General features: G+C 44.4%; 1 long non-coding RNA gene across 1 annotated transcript; it reads left to right on the forward strand.

Annotated features, from left to right (window-relative positions):
- Nucleotides 1–6,909: 6,909 nt before the first annotated feature.
- Nucleotides 6,910–13,859, forward strand: LOC116562499. Its single transcript, XR_004273978.1, has 4 exons — nucleotides 6,910–7,094; nucleotides 12,174–12,255; nucleotides 12,879–12,912; nucleotides 13,559–13,859. It is a non-coding gene; the product is annotated as an uncharacterized LOC116562499 (long non-coding RNA).
- The last annotated feature ends 7,060 nt before the right edge of the window (nucleotides 13,860–20,919 follow it).

Below are 20,919 nucleotides of genomic sequence, written 5' to 3' on the forward strand. Positions count from 1 at the left end.
TTTTGCCAAATGCCTTATCAGCCACGATGAAGGTATTCATGTGAATATCTATGCTCATCATTTTCTAATATTGAAATATCTTTCCATTGTTGGCATAACATCCTCCTGATCATAGTGATTTATTTTTCCAACATACTGTTGGACTCCATTAGCTAACAATTTAATTTAAACTTTGCACAACATTAACAAGTAAAATTGCAACCTTTTTTATTTTACTCCTTTTATGATATTTCAGTGTCAGCGTTTTGTTGAATTAGATGTGTTTTCTTTTCTAGGGATGTTGCATGTATCTTCCTTAAAAGTTTTGATAGAATTCTGCTGTGAAACCATCTTTGGTCAGGTGTCTTGCCGGGGTGGAGGAGGCATGGTGGGAAGGTGGGAGGCCAGGAGTAGAGAGGACAGAAACAAAAAATACGTGTTTTCTCCCCACTCAAAAGAGGTTGGCAAGTACAGAGGTTCTGATAATTCAGTCCCTCTCTTCCATCTGCCTCACCCTCAGAATGTCTCCTGCAAAGATGGTTTACCTAAGATTCTGTCTTTCAGCACAGCCTCTCCTGCAGAAAACAGGTCTAGGGAAGCTATTGCCCTTGGTCCTGATACTCTGTTCTCATGGTTTTGATGCAGGGTAGGTTCTTGGCTTCACCCAGGGAGGAATTCAAGAGCTAGCTGGTGGTGGAGGGCAGTTTTATTGAGGCAAACAGGGTTACAGTTCCGTGACTGCTCCTTCAGAGCAGGGCTACCCAAGAGGCAGTGTGCTGAGAGTAGCAGCCAGGGCAACAATGAGACCTACTTTCATAATATGGTAATTAAGGCGCAGGCTATTCAGAATTAGCTAGAAAATGGGTGGTAAATTCCAGGTGCTGCCAGTGGCAAGGGGTGGTAACTTCTGGGTGTTGCCATGGCAATAGTAAACTGGCACGGCGCTGGTGGGCGTGTCTTAAAGAGCCATGCTTTTGGCACCTCTTCCCAGCTTTGTCCAGTCTTCAATCTGGGTCGGAGTTCGCCTGCCTCCTACCTTAGTGTCAGGTAAGTTTTTGTTGGTTTTGGTCCCAGTGAACCTCTCACTTTGCAGAAGCACTCTCTGCTGAATGGAGCAGATTGCTGCAGTCACAGCACGTTCAGCATCCTCACCCCACATTGTTGACCTTTTCTTCTCTGGGCAGCCCTTCCTCAAATGTGGTGCTGGGCCTCAGATGTTTCCTAGTTTAATCAAAGATTGAGTTTCCATTTCTGTTTCTTATTCTCTTTGTTGTTTGGGGCCTCACATTGAGAAGAAAGATTCAACGGAACCTCTATTCTGACATCTGAGAACTGGAAACTAGCCTCCCTTTGACTTCGAATGTTCTTACACATTCTCTTTTCCTTAGAAAGTCGAGGGTCTGTTTTACAAATAGCATGAAAAAATTCTATTGGTATAAGGATATCTTTTGTTGAAGTTATAAATTACTTGAGTCTTCACATCCATGAATATATTAATATTATATGCCATTTCTTCATTTCCTCCTCTTCTTTCTCCCCCATGGGATTTCCTATGGGTATAGAAAGTCCTAAATCTGTCAAACAGATTCCTCAACTATATACTTTATTTTATTTTTCCTTTTGCCTCTCCTTCCAAGAAACCTCTTTTGCTCATCAAAATTGAGAGAGCTTTAAAAGTTGATGTTGTCTGGACCCACCCCCAGAAAGTCTCATTAATTTATATAGTATGCAACCTAGACACTGGGAGCTTTAACATCTCCCCAGGTGATTCCAATATGCAATAAAATTTGAAAACCACTCCTCCAGCTCACTAATTCAATCTTTAGCTCTGTCCATTTAGCTCATTAATTGAGATTTGTGTGTATATGTATGTTTTCTTTCTTTCTTTTTTTTCAAAACTGAATTCCAGAAGAGAACTTGCTCATAAATTAGGTGAGGGCCTGAGGGAAAGGGAGGACTAAGGATGACACCCAGATCTCTGGCTTGAGCCACTGGGTGGATGATAATGACTTCCCAGGATGGGAAAGACCAAGGTCAGGTGGGAGATTAGTTTGGGGAGGGAAATCAAGAGTTTTGCTTCGGACAAGTTAAGTGTGAAATGTCCATGAGACAGCTAAGAGAAGATGACAAAAATGCAATCCTGGTTGGGCATGGTGGCTCAGGCCTATAATCCCAGCATTTTGAGATGCTGAGGCGAGTGGATTGCCTGAGCTCAGGAGTTTGAGACCAGCCTGAGGAGCACAGTGAAACGCTGTCTCTACTAAAAATACAAAAAATTAGCCAGGCGTGGCAGCATGTGCCTGTAATCCCAGTTGCTTGGGAGGCCAAGGCAGGAGAATCGCTTGAACCCGGGAGGGGTTGGTTGCAGTGAGCCAAGATTGCACCATTGCACTCCAGCCTGGCTACAGAGCAAGACTCTCAAAAGAAATGCAATCTCAGCACCTAAAGTAGTACAGTATGGAGTTACTAGCCATTAAAAGAAGAAAGTCATGAGTCCATACTGATCATCAACAGACAAGTAAGTAGATGGGTGAGGAGAAGGAGGGTCTTTCTTCCAGCACAAGACCAAGGGTTGACAGGTCAGTGTGGAGGGAGTGTCGGATGGAGTTGGAAAAGCACCAAGTTCCAGCCATCTTAGTAAAGATTGGGTCAGGGACAAATCATCAGTAGATGCTAAATATAGAGGTAAATTTTGATGAGGAACAGGATATTTGCCTGGTCTTAAAGTGTCTCCCCACAGACCACACTTTATTTACAAGGAAGAGAGAGGGAATAACGATTTGATTATACAGGGGAGAAATCAAACAGCACCTTGACAAGGTGATCAAAATTACCATCACCAAGGAGGCATGGGCAGATGCTGTGTGCCTCCAGATGTGATGCCCTGAGAAGGACACACCTAACCAAGTCGTATTCCAGCAGGGCACAAGCAACCTGAACCTCATCTTGTGAAAACATCAGGCAAAACCAAAAGGAGGAAGTCCTATTTAAAAATTTTTTTTGATGAGAGGGATCTGTATTTTTCAAAAACGTCAATGTACAGTGTAATATAAAGCCAAAACATTAATAAGGATATTTTTGTGAGTTTTATGAAGGTATTGAAAGTAAGCAGCTCTAAGATGGTCAAGTCGATGGGTTTAGTACTGATTTGAATCCTAGCTCTGACTTTTACTAATTGTGATGTCAAGCAAATTCCTTACCCTCTGTGTGTTTCAGTTCCTCTGCATGCAAAATGAGAAGAATAATAGTTCCGACTTCATGGGGTGGGGGCAGGGACTATCAGGATTCAATAAAATTGTACTCAGTTTTTAAAAATACATTTTTGAAAAATAAGTATCATTGGTACTTAAAGGTAGTAGTCCTGAATTCCAGAAGCATATTCTTATATTGGGCATTATTCATAATGGCAAATATAGTTCATTTCCACAGTATTGATTTCCGATACGCAGTCTGTCTTTTTCTTTCTTTCTTTCTTTCTTTCTTTCTTTCTTTCTTTCTTTCTTTCTTTCTTTCTTTTTCTTTTTTGAGGGTTCAATTTGACTGTTTCGGACTTAAGTCTTGAATTTCAGTCAGTGACTCAATCTTTAACATTACAATCGACAGTAGACTTGAAAATCGAATCGTTTCAAAAGGAGCAATGATAGCAAGAGAAAGCTCTTGGCATTTTAAGAGAAGCATATATACATAGAAATAAAAGTAAATCAAAATACATAAGTTTGTACATGTTAGAAATATCCAATGTGCCACCAACACAACTGCCCTGAAAAAAAAAAGTTAAAAAGCCCTCACCAGAATCTTCTGATGAAAATGTCATCACCCCTGTCCGAAAGCTGAGAAGCCTGAGATGGGGAAGGGTAAAGTGGCCAGCACAGCACACAGCTAATCACTGATGCTTTAGGTTTCACACCCACATTTGTTTGCCTTCAATGCTCACACCCTGTAAAATGGGGTTAAGGTTAATGTGGGCATTAGTGCTAAAATGTGGAAAGTCCTTGGCATTCAGGAGATATTCTTCAAATCAAGACCTTCCCCAGAAAACATCTTCCTGGTTAATATCCCCATTGTAGGATGCCGCTTGGTTTTTAATATGCAAACTTCAAAAACATAGGTATCTCTCTCAAAAATGTTTTTTGGCCAGAATTTATCTAAGGCAAATGTATATTTATATCCCTAAAACACAACACTACATTTTAAACAAAACAATGTGTCTATAAAGTCTTGAGAAACATTGCAATTGCACTTAACAGAACACCAGAATCACACCCGGAAGGTTGTGTAAAGCATGGTGAACATCAGCAAAGGGGATGAGGGTTTTCCAAGCTGCTGGTGTTGAGAGGCATTACAATGCCACTTCATACAGAGCAGCCATTAACAACCACAGTGTTTTAAGCTATGTTTTAAGTATTTCACAACCCTTTTTTTTTTGAGACAGAGTCTCACTCTATCACCCAGGTTGGAGTGCTCAATCTTGGCTCACTGCAACCTCTGTCTCCTGGGTTCAAGCAATTCTCCTGCCTCAGCCTCCCAAGTAACTGGAATTATAGGCATACACCACCACACCCGGCTAATTTTACTATTTTTGATAGTGATGGGGTTTCACCATATTAACCAGGCTGATCCCAAACTCCTGACCTCAAGTGGCCTGCCTGCCTCAACCTCCCAAAGTGCTGGAATTATAGGCATTAGCCACTGCACCCAGCTTAGTATTTTACATCCTAATGTGATAGTTTATTACATATATAAATGTTTCACTACATCTAATTACATTTGGGAAGCTGATTGGTGGATGTGTGCCTTATAACTTTTTCCATGTATAATAACAGAGAAGTTATACTAACAGGAACAATAGATCCCAATGTACAGCAATTCTTTACTTGAAATTTGCTGAAAATAGACCTTAAATGTTTTCAACACACACACACACACACAATTACTAAGGTGATAAATGAGTTAACTAATTTGATTGTGGTCATCATTTCACAATGTATATGTACATCAAATCATTATATTGTACACCTTGAATTTTATTGTATAGATTCAATTGTATATATTGAATCTATCATCTATACAATTATACTTCAATAAAGCTGAAAAAATAAAATAACAGGAATTATTTACTGGTTGGTGTGTTTACACAGAACATCTAATATTCAGGAACAGGTGACTGAGCTTAAGTGCCTGCCACCCTCAGCAGAGGTGAGTCTGGTGCATTAGCATTAAAAGGCCATTTCCAAGAAGGAGCAGAGTCAGATGCCCTGTAGTCAGTTCCTATCAATTAATGCTTTGTAGGGGACCACTGTCATCTGTTTGGTCGCCAGAAACCTGTGTTGCCTTCTATGTTTGTGCCCCTGCAATGTGGCCTGTTACTATAACAATCAAAAGTGCCAAACATTGGCTTCTCCAGCCCCTGTGGCAGGTAGGCAAGGTAAGTGGCCTGGCTCTGTCCCTTACAAGAAGCAGCAGGTCTCCCTACACAGCATGTGTCCTGGCCACAGGCAGCGATGATCACGGTGGCAGGACATCCATTTTCTAGGGGCAGGGGCTCTGGCTCCAGTCAGCACCCAGGATTGGAGTGTTGGCAGTGGGCCCTTAAGCAAAGCAAATATGTCTTCCCCAGACTGGTTCAGTGGCAGAAGTTAGGGGGCTCTACCTGGTTGTGCAAATTCCAAACCACGTGCCCCAGGGCTCAAGGGACACTATGAGCCACCCACAGTCTTGTTAATAAAATGTCTCTGCTTCACCAGCCAGGGGCAGCTGCCTTTGCTTGCAGCTATAAACCCTGACTGATAAAAGGATCTTGCATTTTCTTGGCTAATGAGGGGATTCCTTTACGCCATCTTACCCCCAAAGTCTGCTTCTCTTGGCTATGTCAAGTATGCAGTGGTCCTGGCCAATGGCCAGTGTGGGCAGAATGGCCTTGAGTGGTCACACTCTGAGTCTTGATACCTTTCAGATAATAAGAAGTTGGCCAACTTTCTAGCCATAGTGACCTCAGCATCCCCATATGGATGTGCGTGCTGCTCCCCACTGTATCCTAGCTCCATGGAAAACCATCTCTTCCTCACCACCAGCCTCCTTCCCCAGGGACTGCTTGGAGCCTGTGGGTTGCCTTGCTGCTGAGTATGGGAAAGGAGACAAAGACGTAGGAGGAGCACATGCTGAGAAGATCCCCAAAGCATCTAGGAGAGGCTTGTCTCTCATTACCACTGGTTTGTAATTCTTTGCCCAAAAATCAGACCCATCTGTCATCTCCCTGGACTGACACAGGATGAATCAGACCCTGCAGATCCGGGGACTCCCCAGTGGGCCCCCCTGCTACCTTGGCACAGACACCCAAAGCCACTGAGCAGACTAGCCCAGAAGGGATTTGTAACCAAGACCCTGACAAATACCCAAACCCAACGCCAACAGCCTCCTCCTCCGTCCCCTGGGCCTCCAGATTGTGGGTCTTTTCATTCATGTATGGCTGTGTCTGAGAAGCCTGGTGCCTTTCCAGAAGGCTCTCATGCTAATTACACATGTGGTCTGCTGAGAAGACTCATGCTGACTTTCGAGGTCAGAGACAGCGAAGGCTACATAGCAAGAGACTGTGCTTCACCCTCTCCTGTGAGCATCGGGTTCTCAGATCCACCATCCTTTCCAAGGAGCCTTCTAGCCCCAGCCTTATTCCATGGATGTGCCACAACTTCCTTTGGGTAAGGACATAGATGTAATCTCCCTGGGAGAGTGAGGCCCAGTGAGGGCAAGAGGTACTCCCAATGTGGCAGAAGAATTTACATTTAGCCAGATTCTGCCAACTCAGGGCTGCTGGTGCCAGTGCTGGTGTCACGTCCACATTGGCCGTTGATGTCATCATCCATGTTGCTTACTCTTTAGAGGACAAAGGCCCCTATTTCCTCCTTTCAGTTCTTCCTCTTTCCACCACTAAACAAAGCATTCTTTGGAGGTTTATAGTTCTCAAAGGACTCATCAAAGCGAAGGGTGAGAAGCTACCATCCCTAGAATCTAGACAACAAAAGGATGTCTTAGCTCTGCTCTCTAAGAAGTGGCTTACTCTCCAAGCAAGATTTGTGTTGCTGTTTATCATCTCTTGCATCATGAATTAACTTCTCCTGGTGAGCCTGGTCTGTTCCGAAGCTAGGACATCTTCCCACCCATGGGGACAGATGGCAGGGGTGGTGGGGTGGGAGCAAGTTGGAGTTACCATGAGGTCCTTTGATGCCTAAGAGGCCAGAACAACATATCCCTTGCCAGGCTGTGGGAGGTGGCCACCCAAAGCCAACTCAGTCCACTCCCTGCCACATCCCTTTCTGGAGTTGGGAGTGATGACAGTCCCTAGAATGCTCTGTCCTCATTGTTTCTGATGTCAAACATTTCTCTTTAGTGTCCCGGCCGCCAGCTGTACTGTTGGAGAGCTGCAGGGCTTTAGAGACTGCCCCCACCCCCTCCTTCTACAGTCAAGGTGACCCTACTTTACAACCAATGCAAAGGCAGAAGGCAGACGGTCATGCAGAGATGCAGTCTGGGATGTGGTGTGCAAAATGCACCCGGGATCCACATATGGGCCTCTTTGGCCCAGCCTGAAGCCCAGCATGTGATATAAAGTAGAAAAACGACTGGAAAGCTCCCAAAAGCTGACCCTGCAACTCTGAATTCTCCCCGGCACAAGTCTAGCCAATGTCCAGAATGGATAAGAAATAGGTCAGTGGCCTATTGGTTTTCCTATCCAACTCTGATGCTCATATGCCCTGATAGATGTCAAGGCACCCAGATGGAATGAATCTGATGCAGGGACTCTGATGCTGAGGAGGGTCCACAAAGCAATGAGTACATAAGGACACCCCGAACTTCATTGAAGCCATCTGGTAGACCTCTGACAACATCCTTTTCAGCTTTGCTGCTATTGAGAAAATACAAGGCCATTATTTCTCTCCACTTTGAAGTAGCTACAGTTCATTCTGCAACCACAATCCCCCTCTCTCACTCTCTCTCCCCCCGCCCTCAATCCCAGGTTCTCCTCTCCCACAAGGAGTAGACACTAGGCCCGAGTTGATTGGTGGGAAGCACCGGGTGGACTGTGAGGCTGGGGTCCATGCAAGTGGTGCCATAGAGAGGAAGCCACAGGAAACACCAGCCTCCGTGGAACCTGGAGGGGGACACATGGACCACTTTGGATGAGGGAGGCTGTTAGGCTGAATAATTCCCTCCCACAGATGTCCATGCCCTAGTCACTAGAACCTGTGAATATGCTGCATTACATGGTAGAAGGGGCTTTGCAGATGGGATTATGTTACAGATCTCAAGATAAGGAGATGATCCTAGAGGATCTAGGCGAGCCCAATGCAATCACAATGTCCTTACAAGAGGGCAAAGCTGGGGGGCTCTAGAATCTGGAAAAGACAAGAAACAGGATTCTCCAGGAGACTTCAGAAGGAAAGTGGCCTTGCCAACACCTTGATTTTAAACTTCTGACCTCCAGAATGGTAAAAGAATAAATTTGCGTTGGTTTAAACCACTAAATTGTTGGCAAATTAACAGGGAACTAATCCAGAGATCTCAGGCATGAATTCACAGGACCCAGAGGGAGAACTGGGATGGCTCATGGGCTGCAGTCCCTCAGGTCACAGATCTCATACCAAGTGATTCCGTGATCTCAAGTAGCAAGAAAAGCCTACATCAACTGCTTACACACGACTAGAAGTCCAAAGGCAGGAGGCTCCAAGCTTGTTCTTTTGGGTGACTCAGTGACATGGAGAGGACCATGGTTCTTCCCATCATTTCCTTCTGCTCATCTCACTGCTCTCTCAGTCACAAGGTGGCTGCCAACGTTCCAGGTGTCACATCTGGGCACACCATTGCCAAGACTCAGAAAAAGGAGCCATTTCCTCTTTGTGTCTCTTATTGAGAGTGAGGAAACCTTTCTCAGAACACCGATCCCTCTCTTCCCCGCCCCTACACACCAGAACTTCCCCTCACATCTGGCTTGTTGGCCAGAATTATACCAGATGTCCATGCTTCACGCAATCACTGGCAGGCAGTATCGGAGCTCTTTGATGAGTTTGGACACCAACTGGGACTTACCCACCCCTCCCCCCACCCTCAAAGCCAGTGTTCCTGAAGCATTTAGCTCTTGGACAAAGGGTACAGACCAGAACTAAATCAGGGTTGTGTTGGCAAAGAAGAAATGGATACATCCATGGGAGGTAGGCGCAAAAATGTCTGCTCCACTGGTGTATGGAGTGGGCTTCACAGAGACCCAGGAATGTCTTTCCCTGGTACTGCAGACAGTCCTGGAGCTTACGCAGCCTGCCCTTCACATAAAGAGGGCTGGGATTGGCTGGGTTGTTTTGGTCACCATGGGGCACCTCTGAGCAGCAGTCTTGCCAAGCCACCTTGGAGCCTGAGCGCCCCCTCACCTGGCCCATTGCCTTGACCCACATTGTGATGCCTGCTGGAACCATCTGGGTCTCAGGTAGCAGGGCTGGGTTCTGCCAACATGCTAACATGCTGACACTAACAAACTCCACCTTGCCTGCGATTGAGATGGGGAACAATTGGGACTACTTTCCTCACAAAGCAGCCAGAGCCATGGCAGGCCCTTCAAGCCTCATGGATTTCTCCACCAGCCCATCCTGTTACCCACCAGATGCAGTCTGCTGTCTCAGCCCATTGGCCTGCAGCCTCCTCAGCCTGCTCATGACATGACAGCGTCTCGAGCTCCCTCTCCATCTGACCACACTGCAGCCCCCGCTCACCTCATGGAAGGCATCACAGTGTCTGTCCCCGTGCAGAGGATTCCTGCACTCACTTCACCATCCCCAGGGATGAAGCTGCCCAAGGCCATGGGAAACCACCTCTTATATCAGTGTGACCTGGATGTGAGACATGGAGTCAAAAGAGATCTTTTTGGAGCTTTATTTGACTGCCCTGCTATATTTCGGATTCCATGGGGCATGTAGCCTTTGTGTTTTTGTCAATTCCTCCTATTTTAAATGGCTGTATTTACCCAATGCCTGTACCCCCACTGTATCCAGGAAGTAACTAACTTGTTTTGATTTGACAGGCTTATAGGCAGAAGGGACTTGCCTTGTCTCAGATGAGACTTTGGACTGTGGACTTTTGAGTTAACGCTGAAATTAGTTGAGACTTTGGGGGACTATTGGGAAGGCATGATTGGTTTTGAAATGTGAAAATATGAGATTTGGGAGAGGCTAGGGGCAGAATGATATGGTTTGGCTCTGTGTCCCCACCCAAATCTCATCTTGAAGTTCCCATAATTCCCATGTGTTGTAGAAGGGACCTGGTGGGATATGACTGAACCACAGAGGCAGGTCTTTCCCATATTGTTCTCCTGATAGTAAATATGTCTCATGAGATCTGATGATTTTTAAAATGAGAATTTCTCTGCACAAGCTCTCTCTTTGCCTGCTGCCATTCATGTAAGATGTGACTTGCTCCTCCTTGCCTTCTGCCATGGTTGTGAGGCCTCCCCAGCCATGCAGAACTGTAAATCCAATAAACCTCTTTCTTTTGTAAATTGCCCCGTCAGGTTTTTTTTTTTTTTTTTTTGCTTTTTAGGTTTTTTGCTGGGCTAGAGTGCAGTGGCACAATCTCAGCTTGCTGTAACCTCCAACTCCCTGGTTCAAGCAATTCTCCTGCCTCAGCCTCCCAAGTAGCTGGGCTTACTGGCACGTGCCATCACATACAGCTAATTTTTTATTTTTGTGTTTTTAGTAGAGACAGGGTTTCATCATGTTGGTCAGGATGGTCTTGATCTCCTGACCTCATGATCCACCCACTTCGGCCTCCCAAAGTGCTGGGATTACAGGCATGAGCCACCATGCCCAGCCTCAGGTATGTTTTTATAAGCAGTGTGAAAACAGACTAATATATACATATATATGTGCGTGTATATATATATGTGTGTGTGTGTGTGTGTATAGATATACACACACACACACACACATATATACACACATATACATATATATGCATATATACACACACACATATATACATATATATACACACATATATATACACACACACATATACACATATACATATATAGATATATACACACGCATATATGTACACACATATACATATATATACATATATACACATATACATATATATGTATATATAGATATATATACACACACATATATATATTTATTTGATACATCTAGGAATATATTCTAAAATAACAATAAACATTAACAGGCCAGGGCCAGCTGCAGTGGCTTAAACCTCCAATCCCAGCACGTTGGGAGGCCAAGATGAGAGGAGCTTGAGATCAGGAGTTTGATACCAGCTTGGGCAACATAGTGAGACCTCATCTTTACTAAAAATAAAAATAAAAAGCTATCCAAGCTTGGTGGTGCAGGTTTGTAGTCCCAGCTACTAGGGAGGCTGAGGGGAGAGGATTGCTTGAGCCGGGAATTCAAGGCTACAGTGAGGTGTGATTGCACCACTGCACTCCAGCCTGGGTGACAAAACAAAACCTTGCCTTAAAAATAAATAAGTAACAAAAATGTGTGTATAAATACTTAATTCAGTATTATTTACACTGTGAAACACTGGAAATAACTAAATTCCTAACATTAGGGAACTGGTAGCTCAAATAACAGGAAAACCATCTCTGAAATAGTATCATTCATTGAAACTGATGTTTACAAAGAGCCTTTAACAACATGAAAGAATTCTTCAGATATAATGCTATGCATTTTTTAAAAGGCAGGATAAAACGCATTTTTTTATACACTCAGGGAAAATGTCAAATGCCAATCGTAATCATCTTTGGGTAGTAAAATTGTAGATGATTTTCATTTTCTTTATTATTTTCTGTACTTTCCAAAATGTGTATGTATTTTTGTCATAGTCAGAACAAAAATACTATGTGTAAAAATATGGCCCTTCCTGGAAGCAGGAGAAAGGGCGTCATTCTTTCTAGTCTTGCGGTTCACAGAGAGCCTTCATGGTCTCCATTTTGGATTGCACAAATTCCAGGCAGGTCCAAAAATTCTGTCCCAAGCAGCCTCAGTTTATCTCATCGGAGTTAAACATTCTACAGTCTTAACCTGAAGATAATATGGAAGCATTCACTTTACAACAAAAACTATTCAAAGTGTAAGAACAGATTTGTATTCCCCAGATTGATTAGCATTTCCTAAATCCTTCTTTCTTTCTAGACTTGCAGCAGACCTCCCCAGGATTTGGAGATGGCCTCCTAGACTTAGGAACATCTTGATTTCAGCAGATATCCTAACCAAGGTTTGGGAAATGCTTTTACTTATAAATTCAGCAAAGAGAACGTTGGAGTGCATCAAAAGGAATGTTTACTAATTTATCAGTCAGCCATAGCAACATAACAAACAACCACAAAATTTTCAGTGGCACTTCCTAACAAGAATGCATTTTGCTCATGCATCTGTTTATTGGCTAGAGGCCATCTGATACAGGCTGAGCTTAGTTGAACAGTTCTAAGCTGCAAATTGGGATCAGATCTTCTCCACATACCCCTTATTCTCCTTGGGCCAGTGGGCAAGCTTGGCATGTTTTTCTCATGATGATGGCAAAGGCCTGAAAAAATACGCCTAATCATTCAAACACATATTATGTCCTGCTTGCATGTCTGTTAACAGCCCATTGATCCAAGAAGTCACAGGGTGACCCAAAGCTGAGGAACAAGTAAGACCTGCCTCTAGTGGGAGGAACTGCAAAGTCATGTGGGTAGAGGTGTGAATACAGGAGTGAAGAATCAGGGCCAATAAATCAATCTATCACAACCAGTAAAGAAGTAAAAACAAATAAAAATACAAACATGGGAGGTGAAAGTTAATTTACCACGAGAAGATTCCTCAACCAAAACCTTTTTTTTTTTTAAATTTCCATAGGTTATTGGGGAACAGGTAGTTTTTGGTTAGATGAGTAAGTTCTTTGGTGGTGATTTGTGAGATTTTGGTGCCTCCATCACCCAATGCAGCATACACTGCACCTTATTTGTAGTCTTTTATCCCTCACCCCCTTCTCACCCTTTCCCCTGAGTTCCCAAAGTCCATTGTGTCATTCTTATGCCTTTGCATCCTCTTGGCTTATATCCCACTTATGAGTGAGAATGTATGATGCTTGGTTTTCCATTCCTGAGTTGCCTCACTTAGAATAATAGTCTCCAATTCCATCCAGGTTGCTGCGAATGCCATTAACTCATTCCTTTTTATGGCTGAGTAGTATTCCATCACATATGTGTGTGTGTGTGTGTGTGTGTGTGTATATATATATATATATACACACACATATACATATACATATATATATCTCTCTCTCACAGTTTCTTTATCCACTTGCTGATTGATGGGCATGTTGGGTTGGTTACATATTTTTGCAATTGCAAATTGTGCTGCTATAAACATGTGTATGCAGTATATTTTTGGATACTTACTTCTCTTCCTCTGGGTAGTTACCCAGTAATGAAATTGTTGGATCAAAAGTAGTTCTACTTTTAGTTCTTTAAGGAATCTCCACACTGTTTTCCATAGTGGCTCAACAAAACCTAATGGACAGCTCTGGTTCCTAGTTACCTTCTCAACAGCTCTGTTGAAACCCAGCCCCCAAATCCCCAGCACTTCAAGCATTTCTCCTACCTACCTCTTCCAGAGGAGAGGCTGCAGCCAGAGATCACCTCGAAAGGTCATCAAGTAATGGACATCATTCTAGGGAGAAGAGGGCATCCTTGCCTTTCCTCTACACAGGAATACCGGAGGCTGATGTCTCTCCTGGCCTTTTAAGCCAATCCAGAAAAGGCCTTGATATGCTTTGGCTGTGTCCCCACCCAAACCTTATCTTGAACTGTAGCTCCCATAATCCCCAGATGTCATGGGAGGGACCTGGTGGGAAGTAATTGAATCATGGGGGCAGGTTTTTCCTGTGATGTTCTCATGGTAGTGAATGAGTCTCATGAGATCTGATGGTTTTATAACGGGCAGTTCCCTACGCATACTCTCTTGCCTTGGGCTTTACCCCTCCTTTGCCTTCCGCCAGGATTGTGAGGCCTCCCAGGCAATGTGAAACTGTGAGTCAATTAAACCTCTTTTCTTCATAAATTACCCAGTCTCAGGTATTTCTTCATAACAGTATGAAAATGGACTAATACAGGCCTCAAGGCCATTGGTCTGCCTGCTCCCCCAACCCCTTCATAGTGATGAAGAAACAGGTCTGGGGGGTCATCTCTCCAAACTTTCCTGGAGGCAGAAGCCTGAACTACATGTTGTTAGTTCCTTCTGAACGGGAGACTTGTGGATTCTATCATCACTGAAGGGGCCACCATTCATCTGAAACACAAAAAAGAGCATTCACTAATTGCCTTGGAATGCACTAAATGCAGCCCAAAAGCAATGAACTTCTGCTCTTCCTTCCCTTCCTCTTCATCCTCCTTTTCAAGCCACCTGCAAAGCAGACGTGAACGTTCAACAAAGGCCCTGAACCAGCGCAGCCACACTGCTGGGGGCCCAGAGATGTGCCAGAGTAATGACTTGCATGCCAGCTTTATACTTGTGTCACTCATAAAAGTCAAGTGTTCTACCTTCTGCTGAGAAACATGGAGGTTAAGAGTGCAGGTCTTTAGAGTCCGATAGGCCTGGAAGCCTGCCTCCTAATTTTTACTTACCAAGTAACCTTAGACAAATGAGTCCCTCAGGTTCCCTCTTGGTAAAATAGGGACAAGAATAGTAGCTACCTCATAGGACAGTGGTGTGGATATTGTGAGATAAAATCGCAAAGTGCTTGGGACAGACAGCGCTGCCACATCATAATGCTCAATAAAGGTTGGCTATAACTGATGAGGGGCCGTGGCAGGAGGATCACTTGAGCCCAAGATTTCAAGGCTGCAGTGAGCTATGATTGCACCACTGCACTCCAGCCTGGGTGAAAGAGCAAGACACTGTCTCTTAAAAAATAATAATAATTTAGGCCAAGTGCGGTGGCTCACACCTGTAATCCCAGCACTCTGGGAGGTTGAGGGAGGTGGATCACCTGAGGTTAGGAGTTCGAGACCAGCCTAGCCAACATGGTGAAACCCCTTCTCTACTAAAAATACAAAAATTAGTCAGGTGTAGTGGCACCTGTAATCCTGGCTACTTGGGAGGCTGAGGCAGGAGAATCACTTGAACTCAGGAGTCAGAGGTTGCAATGCATCACACATCTCATGTCTACAGAATTTAAAACACTTAAAAGACTGGACTCACCTTGAAGATGGAAGGACAGTGTTTGGGTCAGTTTAGAGTTATCCACTCCAGGGTACTCAAACGTTGTAATAAAGATTTTTGTGGTCTGAGCAAGAATATGCAAAATCGCAGGTGTCGGTGGCCAGTAAACTTAAATGTGAAACCACAATCGCCCAGCGACAAGCCAGAACACCTGTTAGTATCTGTTAGATGCCATCGCCTGGTGCAAAGCAGCTCTTTCCTTCTGCATCCTTGGTTGAATCGACTTAAACTCTTTCATGCAACTGAGTAAGATACTAGTCACCATCATAACTCCACCTTAAATTGTGACTTCTTTTGGTATATTCAATGTGTTTCCAATATATTTCCAAGGATGTTTGGTTGCATTTGACAAGGATGTGTGGAATGTTTATACTGTGGCAGATATTTTGGGCATGTAAAAGGCAGAAAGAAAGAAAGAAAAAACAGGTATTTTTTGAGTTCCAGCTAAGATAAACAACCTTACGGATATTTATAACACCCCTGCTCTACTTTGTTTAAGGGTGGCTCCACAGAAAGTTAATTTGTGTAACTAGGATTAAGGCGGTAAAATGGAAATACTGATGCTTTGTATAAGAAAAAAGGAGTGAGAGACCCAGAAGAGGGGCGTCCCACACTGGGCAGAGGCAACTTCCTGAGTTCAGAGGCAGAGATGAACAGGGGGTCAGGGAAGGGGAGGGGAAGAGGGAATAAAGAGGAGGGAAAGGGGTTGTGAGGAGAGAATTTGAGGAGAGCAGAGCTAGTTAAGGTGAGAGTGGGGATGCTGTGCTCTTGAGTGAGATGTAACCCCCTCCTGGGTCTCCACCTGGGATCGTCACTGTTTTTTCTGCTCAGCGAGTTGAGCATGTGCACTGTGCAGAGATGGGCTTTGAGGGAAGAACAGGAGGCCTAGGGCACAGGCCATGTTTTCATTCACCTGGGGGCTCTGCTGTCACAGGGTTTGAGAGCTCATCTCCAAAACTCTGGTAGAGAAAATGTGCCTCTGCCTGTGAAGAGTTGCATGAATAAATTGTATCTGTTTAGGTGAGGTGACTTGGAAACCAGTGGGAAGGGATCATTACTATAAAAGGCAGATCCTCCGTTTCTCTCCCCTTCCCAAAAATCCATGCTTCCTCTCAATTGGCTGGCTCTGCTGAGGGTGCCTGGAGAATTTTTATTTATTTATTTATTTATTTATTTTATTTATTTATTTTGAGACAGGGTATCACTCTGTTGCCCAGGCTGGAGCGCAGTGGTACCATCACAGTTCACTGCAGCCTCAACCACCTGGGTTCAAGCAATCCTCTCATCTCAGCCTTCCCAGTAGCTGGGGCTACAGATGTGCACTACCACACCCAGCTAATTTTTGTATTTTTTTATTTTTTTGTAGAGACAGGGTTTTGCCATGTTGCTCAAGCTGGTCTTGAACTCCTGAGCTCAACTATCCACCTACCTCAACCTCCCAAAGTGCTGGGATTATAGACATGAACCACTGCGCCTGGTTGGAGAATATTTTTGGGTGGAAAATTTTTCAGGGTTGACTTAGAGGACCCTTACACAAAAGGCACCAAAGCAGGAAGCAAGTAAAAGTACACATCCACTTTTCTGTTCCAGAAAAGATGAATTATGTCTGACTATAGCTGATGGAAAAATCCTTTCATTTTCGAATGTATGAGGGAAACACTAGCTCCCTTCAGAAAGGATCTCACCCTTCGGTGGCCTAAGACAAGTTGGATCCTCGTCCTCCCTCAGCCTGCTGTGGTGCTCCTGGTCAGCACATGGCTCTCTTCCACGTGGTGATTCAGGCACTCAGGCTCCTTCTATCCTGCGGACCCGCCATCCCTAGTGCCTCAAAGTTTCCTGCACCCAAATTGCAGAGAGGAAGAAAGAGTATGGCCAAAACCCACCCACTTCTTAAAAGCCCAATCCCAGAAGTGACGCATATCTCTCTACTTCCATCCCACCAGCAAGAATTCATCACGTGGTCACATCTGGATAGAAAGAAGGCTGGATATAAACTTTGTTCCTGTTGGGACAGCAACAATTCTACACCGTGGAAAGGGATGCTTAAATTTTTAGTAAATAGTTGTGTACATAACATGTATGCCTGTTAATATATAGTTTTATTTCTTTTTACCTATTTCACCTCTCTCTAACATGAGTTCCATAAGAGCAGGGATGTTTTTTGTTCACTGGAGAATCCCCAGTTAGCGGTGATGCCTGAACTGAGGTTTGAAGGAGTTATCCAGGTGCAGAGGCTAGAGAGAGGTAGGCCATGCTGTGGGGGTGGATGGCAGGAAGTGTCAGGTGTGGTATGTTCTGAGTGTTGCAGTCGTCTGCTCTGGCAAGAGAGGAGTGGAGTCTGGGATAGGGTGTGGCCGACCCTGAATGAGCAGAGCCCTGGCCTCACAGTAAGGCATTGAAATGAATCCTTAAACACGACAGGACCCAGAAACTCCACTCCTAGCTAGTTACACAAAACAAACGCAAACAGGCCCACACAAAAACCTGTACACAAGTGTTCATAGCAGCACAATTCATAATTGCCAAAAAGCAGAAGCAACCACTATGTTCACCAACTGAGGAATGGATAAACAAAATGTGGCATAGCAACGCAATGAAATGCCAATCAGCCTTGACAAATAATAAAATACAGATACATTTTACAGTGCAGATCAGCCTTGAAAACATTGTGTTAAATGAAAGACACCAGACACAAAAGACTGCATATTGTGTAATTCCACTCATATAAAATACGCAGAATAGGCAAACCCATAGAGGAAGAAGTGCATTAGTGGCTGCCTGGGGTTGGGGGGAGGAAGGTTGGGGAGTGAGTGCTAATGGATGAAGGGTTTCTTTTCTGAAGTGATGAAAATGTAGAATTAGCTAATGGTGATGATTGCACAACCGAGTGACTACAATAAAGACAACAGAATTGTATACTTTATTTTTTGAGACAGTGTCTCTCTTTGTCACCCAGGCTCAACAATGGTATGATCTCAGCTCACAATAGCCTAGACTCCCGAGTTCACGCCATCCTTCCACCTCAGCCACCTGAGAAGCCGGGACTACCTGCGTGCATGACCACGCCCGGCTAACTTTTGTATTTTTTGTAGAGACGGGGTTTCCCCATGTTGCCCAGGCTGGTCTCCAATTCCTTGTCTCAAGTGATCCACCCACCTAGGTTTTCCAAAGTGCTGAAATTACAGGTGTGAGCCACTGCACCCGACCTGAATTGTGCACTTTTCAAGAGTGGACTCTGTGATATGTGCATTATATCTTAATGAAGATATTCAATGAAGCTGTTTTAAAATCTGTCTGTAAGCCAATGAGAAAGGATGAAAGGGTTTTAAGCAGGTGATGGTGATGCTGTTAGGTGTCACACTGGTGGTGATGTCATCAGCGAATTCAGCAGTGAGGAGAGCAGAGACTGGTGACCCAGGTGGGACCTAACCCGGAGCTGAGCTATGGCAAGGGTGGCTGGGATGGAGAGAACTCGTGGACTTAAGACATGACAGGAAGATGGAGGCAAGGGGATGTGGTGGTAGACTTGGTGACAGCTCCACATTTTTACCAATGGAGTTGACCTGGGCTGGTGGGTGGCTGGGGGAGGGGAAATCTCCTGCTGGATTAATGCTGGGTCAAAGGTGGAAAAAATAGAGAAAGCACAAAACCAGCTTAGCCACTCTCCCTGTAAAACCCCATTGACCAAGCTGGGCAAGCAAAACCTGCATGGGAAATAAGAAGTGTCAGGCCCGCTTCTTGTCTGATTGTGTGCATTTGATGAGTTGCTGGGTTGGTCATGCTGCTGGCTCAGGGATCCACCTCCTGGGAGTTTGTCTTTTCAGCACCAGAACATGGAGCAAGTTTTCAAGGTTCTTGCCTCACCTGTTCCAGCAGTGGTGCCACTCCTAGCAATCTGGGTTGTGCAATCTGGGCTGCTGGCTTTGGGGCTCCTTGACATTTGGTCACTTTAAAAAATTAATAAATAATTGCACACATTGAAAAGCTACTTTTGTATTCTTGGGATGTGTCCCACTGAAGGAGAGGGTGATATTTTGCAAGTTAGTTTCCCAGGTTGCAAGAACCTTGGAAATTTTCTCCATGTTTTGGTGCTAAAAAGGCAAACTCCCTAGAGGTTATTCCTTTCTTATTTTATTTTATTTCATTTTTCATAGAGATGGAGTCTTGCTGTGTTGCCCAGGCTGGTCTTGAACTCCTGGCTTCAAACGATCTTACCACCTGCAATCCTCCCACCTTAGTCTCCCAAAGTGTTGGGATTGTAGCCACGAGCCACTGAGCTCAGCTAAGAAGGTGACTTCATTACCTGATTAATGATTCAGGTAATGAATTTGGTTCCTGCCAAATTTGATATCCTGTCCTATACCAACCTCTACAACTCAGGTGGGTTGTGCGAACACCTCTCTGCAGCAGGGATCAAGGAATGTAGAATGGTCAGAACATGGTCAGTATCCTCAGGAGGCTCACAGGCTGATGGGAGAGAATGTCTCTGAGGCAGCTGGGTGTGAAGTTATAGAAATGTGGTAACAGAGGCCTATAAGGTGCATCCAGCCTGGGAGGGGGGGAGTGGCTTCCAGCCTCAGCCAGCTCGCGGTTTGTGGGGTCCTGAGGCTGGCCTTGCAGCCATTATCTCATGCCATAACTTCTCTTGGGTGGGAGAACACAGCGGGCATTGCAGACCTGACCTGGAAGGCAGAGGAAGAGGAGCTGGGATGTCGGGGAAACCCCAAACAAAGAAGACTTTTCAGGTAAAATCCCAAGATGAGAGGACAGGAAAGTCCAATCTAGAGTTACTTTTGGGGGATATTGACTATGAAGGGCTCCAAAATGAGCCTCCGATGGTACTAATATTCTATATTTTGATTTAGGTAGTGGTTGCCTAATGTGTGTGTGTGTGTGTGTGTGTGTGTGTGTGTGTGTGTGTGTGTCTTGGGGGCTATCAAAAAATCAGACAAACACCACTATAGAACTGATAAGACAACTGGATTATTCATTACATTTTTTTCTACAACATAAAAAAATTATTCACCTTGTATTTCTCATTTACAAGTGCTTTCGTCTTTGTGATCTCATTCATTTCTCTTAAAACTCAGATTAACTGGGACACATATTTTATGCCAGAAACTCAGTTTGAAGTAGATTAGATAACTTGCCCCAAATCTTAAAAAGTAGCAGAGCCAGGACTTGAGGGAGTTGACCTAGCTCCTAGGCCAGGTTTATTCTTATTATTCCAAGCTAGTCTAAAAATCAGAAGTCATTAATTTCATATTCTAACTGCAGGACTTTAAGATCACAGTTTGTGCCAAGAGGGCCCCAAGAAGCATCTCTTACCTGCTTCTAACACAAACTCCTTTCAACTCAGTTCATCGAAGCCTCTATCTACCACATGTCCCTGATGATACAGCGTAGGAACAGCAGCCACACCTTCCAACACCTCCTGGTCTAGTGGAGGGAACAGGGTGTGTGCTAACCTGGGCGTGGTGGAAGCAGGTATGATGCAGGTGCTGTGCAGGAGATCCGAGGTGATGTGATGGCAAATGAGGCAGCCATGGCTTCAGCTGACATTAATCTCATTCCCAGCATACTCAACTATCCTTTTCTTTTTTTTTTTTGAAAAGGAGTCTCGCTCTGTCGCCCAGGCTGGAATTGGAGTGCAATGGCCCGATCTTGGCTCACT

This window comes from Sapajus apella, unplaced genomic scaffold (assembly GCF_009761245.1).
Source record: "Sapajus apella isolate SASKATOON/1434 unplaced genomic scaffold, GSC_monkey_1.0 scaffold32, whole genome shotgun sequence".
NCBI lineage: Eukaryota > Metazoa > Chordata > Mammalia > Primates > Cebidae > Sapajus > Sapajus apella.